Source organism: Aythya ferina, assembly GCF_964211825.1.
Source record: "Aythya ferina genome assembly, chromosome: 2".
Classification (NCBI taxonomy): Eukaryota; Metazoa; Chordata; class Aves; order Anseriformes; family Anatidae; genus Aythya; species Aythya ferina.
The window spans coordinates 44,680,791-44,690,413 of record NC_140297.1 but is presented as its reverse complement, the minus strand read 5'-3'; positions in this window follow the sequence as shown (position 1 = coordinate 44,690,413).

Below are 9,623 nucleotides of genomic sequence, written 5' to 3'. Positions count from 1 at the left end.
ACAGTGATGTTAATGAAAAACAGTAGGTGCTGTAGTATCTGATTCCTGAGATCTCGTGATTAATTGAGACAGCAGCATTAGCAGTCAAACATATTTACTTTATGTCAGCTGCTGATTGACAAAATATTTATCTATTGTACTCAAGTATAGGTCATAACTATAAATCCCCAGGTGAACTCAAAAGAGGCTTCTTTAGCCACTACAATCCCTACATAATAAAGTATTTCTGGGACTCATTTTTTAAGATGTATCCTGCTGTATCTGAACTTATGGGGTATTTTTGCAGAAATGCTTATTGCATGCTGTGGGCTTCATGGTTCTGCTTATCAGCCTAGCATCAATAACGTGTGTATGTGTGTGTGTGTGTGTGTGTAAATGGCATTTGCTTGGATAACTTCTGTAAGAGTTCTGTATTTCCAAAGCTCTTCTTATCATCAGGATCCTGTATAAAACGTATTGACCTTCCATGCTTATTAAGGTCCTTTTAACTTGCCCTTTGAGCTTCTTACAATTCATAATGTGTTTTAACCTGACAAGATGATAAAGAGGTAGGAGGTAGAAAGGGAGGAACTGAATCAACAAGAAACAAAGTGACTTATAAGTTGCCCAAACAATCAAACCAGATAGCTGAAAAGCAAGGACATGCTTCTTCATGATCTATGTTGTTTCTCTCCAAGCACTGTACCCTCTTTCCAGTTTCTTCCACTGGGAAAGAATTCTTGATGTGAATATTTTTGGATTCAACAACACTTTTTTTTTTTATTTTTTATTTTTTAGCATCCTTATTCAGTTTTACTTTTTCAACTGCCTTTGCATAAAGCCTTTTATAAAACCAGAAGTGCATTAAGATCTTTCCTTCGATCTCCATTGCAAATAGGAACCTGAGTCAAAGACACAGAGTGAGTGTTAGCAGCAGAGGCACTTCAGTTCAGGTGAGTTACCGTTTATGACAACTGCACTGGGATTTTGTTGGACAGAGCAAACTATCAGACAATAAAGTGCGATTTTAATTGAAATATGAAGCCCAAAAGGATTCTGGAAACAGTCGTTTTCAGATAAAAGAAAGGACAATTATTCAAAATATAAGGATGAAGTTGCCAAAGGAAGGAAGGAAGGAAGGAAGGAAGGAAGGAAGGAAGGAAGGAAGGAAGGAAGGAAGGACAAAAAAAAAAAAAATGTTCTTCCGTTCAAGTTTTTTTGTTTTGTTTTGTGAATTTTCTAAAGCATTATTTTCCTTCACTATCACAGACTAAAGCACTGCTCTCCATAACTGCCCTCCTGCATTTACATTTTCCTTTGTCTCTGAGGACGGCCAGCTGGAGCTGGGAGCTGTTGGTAGCCAAATCTGAAGAACAGGATGCGAGCACGCAGGCGGCACTGGATGAAAGCAGGGCTGCTCACATTTTTTGAGCTTTCCATATCCTTCTGGCAGCTCCAGGCAAGGGTGCCAGCCCCTAGGACAAGGGCAGCATGACCCGGCAGGGCTGGTGGCTGTGTCAGCCTCCTCGGCTTAAGCTGCTACCGCAGGAGGCCGTACGCTGCCAAAATCCTGTCAGTCCCCACTCACGGGTAGCAACTGTTTGTAAAACAGCCTGCAAGAGCACCGACTCTACAAGGGCTGTTCCTGCACCCCAGGCAGGGGATTTGTAAGAGCGCTGAGCCACTGAGTAAATAAGAGGCCATGGACGGGCACTGTGCCTCGGTGGTGGTCCCACAGGCCTCCCTGAGCAGCAGCCGGTGCTCACGCTGGCGAACCAGGCCTGTAATGAATTTAATATTAATTACTCTACGCTGAATTATTGCCATTCAGCCTAACTCACTGCTCCCCTAAATTTAACTCAGATTTCATACACGTAGCCCAAAGCAAGTCCATGCTCCTAGTTGGGATTACATCCATCATTGCTCGGTCTCGTACCGAAAAAGGCATTGCTTTTGTTACACACTGCAACGTTCCCAAAAGCTCAGGGACTGATGGCAGCCGAATATATTTATTCTGGATGTTCCGCCACTGCACCAAATATAATCTGCAACCTGGTCACCTTTAACCTGTTAATTTCCTATTGGCCATCCTGAAAGTTGGAAGGGGAAGGATGGACAAGACATGATATGATGACATCAATGTTGAAGTGTTTTAATTCAGTGTTATTACTGTAGATATTTTTTTTGTGTGCATGTTTTTAAATTTCATCGATTTTCTTAAATACCTATGTTTTTTCTTTTCCTTTCCCTTTCATTTTCCCTTACCCTTTCCCTTTCCTTTTCCCTCTTTCCTTCTCCTTCTCGCTCTTTTCCTCTTTCTCCTTCCCCTACCCCTTCTTCTCCAGCTCCTTCTTCCTCTCCCTCTGGTATTACTTCTTGCTACAAGAAGATACTCAACATGTGATGCAGTTTCACATGCTTTTGCTCCTAGTAGTAAATACGGGCCAAGTTTTGCACCCTATAAATTTGGGTGTATGAATTTGGCCTGATTCCACTGATATTAATGGAATTTAAACTGACATCAGACTCTAACCTTACTTTTTTAATGCTTGATTTGCATGGTCTCAGCTGTGAGACAATTCATCTATAGACTACTCTAAGCCCCCATTAAATCAGAAAAAGAACGTTTCTGACTGAGCATGCCAATCATTACAGCTTATCTAGTGAGAGATGCCACATGCTTTCTCCTGCTCTATCCTTATTTTTGACAGCTACTTATGCTACTCATTGTCTAATTGGGCCTGCCAATCCTCCCTGCTCATCCCAATCTGTCCATCCCAGACACGAGAATCTGAATCGTTTTTTTAAAATCTGCATATGGTTGTTGATTACAAGAGATGGGAAAAAATGCAGCCTAGATGTTGCAATATGCTTATTTCTTTGTGATTATCGTTAAAGAATAAATAAAGAACTGCAAAATTAAAAGAGGAAATTGCACTTTAATACTTGGGATTACTGACTCTAAGGATGGGAAGGGTACTAATGACAAGATACATGCCATATTTCTTCTCGAGGCTTGCACACTCACAAAGCAGTCAGGGCTAAATCCTGACATTTGCTGCTTGCTGTGCTGTGAGGAGGAGGTAAAAGCTATTCTCAGGTGGCACCAAACGGCAGGAGATAGTTTGCCAATTCACCACAGAGACCAGCACAGGGCTTCTGGAGGATGAGGATGTCATCACGAGCAGCAGGGCCTGGTAGGTCAGGACCCACTTTGCCTCCACGCAGAGAAACAAGAAGCACACTGTGCTGGGTCCCGCTGGGAAATTCAGTTTATGAACAAGAGGATTCCCTCTGTGGAGCATGCATCTGCCAGCCGCTGCTGAACCTTGCTGCCGGGGCTTGCCAAGCAGCACGCCGGCATTTGGACAGCAGCATCTCAGTGGGGCTGGCAGAGCTCTGACATTCCCCTGGGACCTGATCCAAAGCTCATGGGATTCAATGGGGGACGAAAAAAAAAAAAGTCCATTGATCTCAGCGGTTTTGGATCCGTCCTTTCTGCTCTTCTCCTTTGATGATTTATCCAATGCTGACATGCATATATCACTTCTGAAGCACACAGAGCACTTGGTTTTAATCTCACAATTTCCCTGGTGACAGGAGAACAAGTATGCTGGCAGCTGACATTGAAAAATACTCATTATTCTGTACATTATTATTGCTTTTTACCTCCCCACGGTAGATAGAAATCACAATGAAAAATCACAAATATTTTGTTTTTCAGCCTCTGCCTGCCCTTAAAGGCACAGCAAAATATTACAAAGGGCAATTTTGTATGCGTGTGGGAAAGCAACGAGAATGTTTTGTGTTGAAATAGGAGGTAAGAGAACATTAACGACTAAAAGCCACTGTTAAGCAAATGATGCCTTTCTCTAGAAAAAGCTTAGAGAGGGAGATAGGCTTTCTGATTTACCAGAGAATTGAATTCTCTTCTTGGATTGGGAAGTAAGAACATTTTATACCTGTGAAAGCTTCATTTGAAAAAATCGAGATTACTGGGCCATTGGCAGCACTGCTCTGCTGAGTCCCATAGTGCCAGTGGCTGCAAAACAGACTCACGATTCCTCGTGTCCTGAAGAGAGGTTTGCAGGGACACCAAGGGGTTGCCACAAGGAGCATCTGGCTGTGGGCTTCTCCAAGGGATGCTTCTCCAAGGGATGCTTCTCCAAGGGGTGCCTCCAAAGCACCCAGGTTCATAGAGCCATGACACCTCCTTCCCACTGGGAGGGCCACTCACTGGCAGTCACTTTCCTAAAGCAGGAGGAATGCTTTGCTATATTTTTTAATTTCTCATTCCAATCCAACACCTTTTTGCCTTTGTTTCCCCACTGGCTAGTGCAGTTTTTTCAGCACTAGATGTCAGTGTGGACATATGATACCAGACTGCTCTGCATTTTTTCCATTCACAAGCGAGGAAGAATTGCTATTCAGAGTGAAACCGAGTCTCTCCCCAGCCTCGTGATGTGCTTCCAACCAAACAGGTCTTTCCTTTCCTGTTTGACCTTCACAAGAAATGTGTAGAGCTGTCTGTCCTTGGTATGGGTTCGTATAGCTGTAAAGGGGCCCTCTTCATTTTGTGATCACATCGCGTGTGAGTTTAAGAGGAGCTACCATGACTCTGGAGGAAAAGCTTTGCTTAGGAAGTAATGGGGACAAAGAAAAGGTTCTGAATTATCTTGATGAATTGTGACCCTGCTAAAGGGGTACAGGTACTCTACAGAAGTGGCTAATCCTTTAACTAGCAGTACTCATCCCAATGAGAACCTCCTGATGAGGCTGAGTTCAGGCAGTCCCATTGTCTAGGACATTTCATCATCTAGAAATGTTTTGCTACAACAAACTCTTAAAAGCACTGTTCTAACTTGAACCTGATTTGTTATTTGCCTGGCATTTTCTCAATGCAGAAACGAAACCAGCTAAGAGCAGAGCAACCAACCAGGAAGTGTATGCTGGGTTCCCAAAATGGTAAAATGACTCTTGTTTTTCTTTCACTCTTTAGAAAACATTTTGCTTCTTTAAGAAATATAAACCTCTGAATCCAGACCATGAATGGTGCCTGGGCTCTTACCGAAGGGCAGAGCAAGAGGCATGAAGCACCCCAACTCCCCTATTTTATTTTTTTTTAAGGAAACAAGAGCAAGGACACTGCTCCTCCTGCTCCTAGTCAATATACCAGGAACAGATAGAGCGGGAAGAGGAGGAAGTGGGTTCACAATTCCCTTTCCTCATCTCTTATTTTCATGGGTTCTGTCTTATGCCAAGTGGATCGGAGCCAGCACAACAGATGGAGCCTTTTACACCGCCCTCGTGCCTGGTTTACACCAGGCATGATGCACAGAAGCCTAGGCAAAAAACGCTTCTGGCAGATAATGGGAAGTGGAGCTCTCTGACATTCCTCCCGAGTCAGTACGGCCTTCAGAAAAATCCAGTTACAAGCTTTTATATTCTTCATTGTCCACTCATTAATGAAGTATTACCTTGATACATTTACTAGTGCACCTTGCTTTTATTGTACTTAGAAGTCCTTACTGTCTCTTTGACTTGTTGCAAGTCCCGGCAGCGCAAGCATGACTGCCCAAGCAGCTGTGCTTAAAGGCCCTTTGAATAGCTACCTGGTATGTTTTTGTTTCTTGTTATTAGGCTTATCAGTAGCAGACTGTAAGTAGGAGGATATAATATATTAAAAGAACAATACTTACAACTATCAATTGAAAATATTACCACATACCATGCAAAAATTAAGACAAAGGTATTTTTTTTCTCTTGGATTCTGAGAATTTAAGGTAATATTTGGCAGAAAACACAGAACCTGAGAGAATACAAATTGCACTTGGCAAATCTAATGTCACATGGCTCTACCACCTGCTGTCATTCCTACATTTTGTTATTGTTTCTGTAACTCTGTTTTCCTTTTACTCATCTCTTTCAGTAGATGTCTAGCATTCAAGCAATTAGTACTGCTAATGAAAGATGTATCCTGTGAAAGAACTTGTCTGCAATCAGCTCCTGAAGACTGCTTTACCTGTGTAATATTCAGTGTGTCAGGACTCAGAGTGCTTTCTCTATTAACCCTGATGAATTGTTCAGACCAAGGTTTTTGTAAAGACTATGCCTCTCTAGGTGCAGAAGGGATTCATGGTCTAGCACTCTGAACTGCAAGACAAAACAATGTCATTCAGGAATAAACTTTGAAAGATTCCTATTATTTCCCTCTGCAGAAATAAAGAGGGCTGAAGCCATCAACACTCCTCCCCCCCAACTCCACATTCAGCTGGCATCGCTGGGCGCTGATATACGAGATCTGAAAACAAGAGAGAGTAAACACACTTCCCATCTGTTAGTTTGTCCTCCACCCCCTCTTCTTAGAAATCACAGAAACAGAAAAATCAGCTGGATGGGACCTTTATAGGTCAACTAATCCACCCCCACACTCCCATACCCACAGATCTGTGTATTAATGCCTTGCCCAAATAAACATAGATTGATGTCACTTCATTTATGAATTGGTGCAAACGCCTTTAGTGTAGGGATGAGCATGGTCTAAGCCACTACTTGTCTTCAGTTATTCCTTGAGAACATAACAAAAGAGGTCTGTGCTGTAGCTTTTGAAGAAATACAGCACTGAGGGGGGCCTCTAGATGCATGAAAGGTTAGGAAGTATATACAATGGGATACTACATGCAAAGATGATAACAAGAAACAAACAAACAAAACAAAACAAAAAACAAAACCTAACAAGTAGAACTAATGCAGTTTATTGGAGAACCAGTTACTGTCTGATTATGCACTCAAATGGCAAATTCAAGTGAATGGCATTTGGCCTTGGTGAGTACTGTGGTACTCACTGGCTCCAATAATCCAACTCTGAATGTAGAACAGTTTAGAAATTATTATGGTGAATACATTTGCCCATTAGAATTGTTAGACTAAAGTGTATTTCTTATCATGCTACTTCATAGCAGATGTAGTGACATGCACAGCACAAATTGCCATTTCTTCAAGTCGATTATTTCCACGTATTTCTTCCTGTACAAAATGGTCGATCTGTAAGACAAGGAACAATGTTCATTTATTTTTAAGGCTAGGTTATCTTTTTTTTGGTGAACATTATCTTTCCACATGGGTGACTCCAGTGTACAAAATACAGCATATTGTTTATGGTGTGACAGAAACTTCAGAAAAGCATAAACTTCAAACAAAAGGCAGAAGGTTCTAAACACAATCTCTATAAAAACAAAGATAAGCTTCCTCTCATTAAAAACATAAGTAACCGCATATATCCAGGATAATTTTAGGACCCAAACCTGGAAAGACTTTCAGAGTTGCTTAGTTTTTTTATTATTATTTGGTGAAGACTGATGACAGCATAGTGCAGGACTGTTTTTACTGCACCAGTGTAAGCATATGCATAAATCTTCGCAGGATTAAAACCAACATGTGTAAAGGGTTACTCAGTGCAAATAAAAACCTAAGATATTGAATAATAAGGTCTGCTACGTATTTCAGGAGATCAGCTACCAGCTGTAGATACACTAATAGCAATACAGGGCCTTTATCTTTTAGCATAGAGATGTGAACATACCTGAAGACAGTTTGGTCAGCCAGGTGGCTTAAACGACCTGCAGATGCAAGGCATGTGTATTTTACAGAACTCGTATTTTACAGGGATGAAACAGTTCTGTTTTGCTTTCTGTTTGAGCAACTGAACACAGCTTTCACTATCTGTGGAGAGTTGTTGTGCAGTGTGATTTGTTTTAAACACCTGCAATGTACAGTAATGTAAAAACCTCGCTGATCTTTTCCAACCACAGCATGCACCCCTAGTTTGGTATCTGAACAGAAAATCTTGTTTCCCCATGTCCTACTAGGAGCCCATCTTAGTTACTTGAAAATTAAAATCTGTGTTATGTTTTCTATTGTTTTTTTAACCACTGTCCATCAAAAAGGACTACCTGATTCACTCTAAACAGAATTTGAACTTCCAGCTGGCTTTTTCAGACCAGGGTCAGATGCTTTTGCCAGAGATGAAACCTTCCTTCAAACATTGTTGTAGTCACCCTATAAAAGACACCAAAGTGAGTAGGAGGGGAGAGGGAGGATGATCCATCAGCACAGCTCACCGTTAACCAAAATTCAGACCCTGTTCCATTTATACAGCACACGGTTTCCAAGATGTGCAATGTTATGAACTTATAGCCAATTTTGTGTTCTTAGGGCACACCTGCCACTTGGTATTTTTAAGGAAACTGGTGAAGAAACAAGCTTATTATTTTCAGTTGCTGATAGACAAGGTAGTGCAACCAGAACTAAAATGGAGGTATACAGCTTACAACAAAGAACAGCAAGTGTATCTGCCTGTCTAAACCAGTAATTTTTCCAGTATCCTGGACAAGGAACAAGAAGGCTAGTGCCTACTTTGTGCTTATTTAATTACGAATAAGATTCCCTAGATATGTTTCTACAGGAATAATAAGAGCATTCATCCACGTAGGCCCGTGGAAGTTAATTTTCATACAGCTATGTACTTTCTGCCGAGTCCCAGAGATCTATGGAAATTTGGTCAGCGGCAATATGTTCTGCTTTCTCTTTGCACTGTTTCCTCTTGCCAGTGATTATTTTCTGTGCTGGGTAGGAAATTGAAAATTTTATGCAAACTACTTCTGGAGCATAGTAATGAACAAATGGGTGGAAGCTACAGTGCCAGGTACTTGCCTCTACAGGACTTGGTGCTTGTGGAGTCATTTGTTAGAAGAAACATTAGTTTGAAAACCTAACTGTACTATTGGCTATAGAGAGCAAATTTCCATACACAGAAGAAATTCTATTCAATCATTTACAAGAGGGACCAGGAAGGATGGAGGGGAGAAAGCTGGCTCAGAAGCATGCCACATCGCTTTTCTGAAGATGTAGGCATTCTCTGAGGTATGGGTCCTGTTTAGATTCACACTTGATAGTGAGAGATCTGCAAATATTAAATTTAAATGCCCGAAATGCATGGAAACCAAAGAAAGAAAAGAAATAAAATCACATCTGAGTGCTCTCTGAATGCTCTCTGAGAAGGAGACAGGGCTGTCCTGTTGTGGTGACTTGCTTTCTGCAGCTGACTTCTCTTCTGTGAAATATTCTGTGCTGTTAAAGGTAATTTGCTGACTGTAACACTGAATAACTCTTTGGATGTCTTGAGGGCTTTTTTCCCCCCATAGGCTTTACTATTTAATTCTAAACTGAATAAAAGGTTAGTCGTAGCCAAATAAAATCTGTATTTAATACCTGCTCAACCCTTAGAACCACTGTAGGGAAATTACAGACGGTACCGTGTAGCAATGCAGCATTTTCAAAATGCTGCTTATCCTACCAGCCAGCCAGCTCCACTACTACTCACTAGTGGGAATTTTAAGAACTCCATAACCCTATTAACACATTGTCCTCTAAACCTTCTCTGATAGGGCTGAACATGCAATGAGTGTTAAGTGAGGGGCAGAAATTATCAGTCATGTCTGCAACATCCTTTGCCCATCTGGATTCTTGGGATCAAGCAACTACTCCGATTGTAGCTTTTCCTTCTGTGGGAACATTAATAGGATCTCTATCACGTAGAAGGTATCTTCTGCATGACTGCTTGTTTTCTACACTGTTGGCATCTC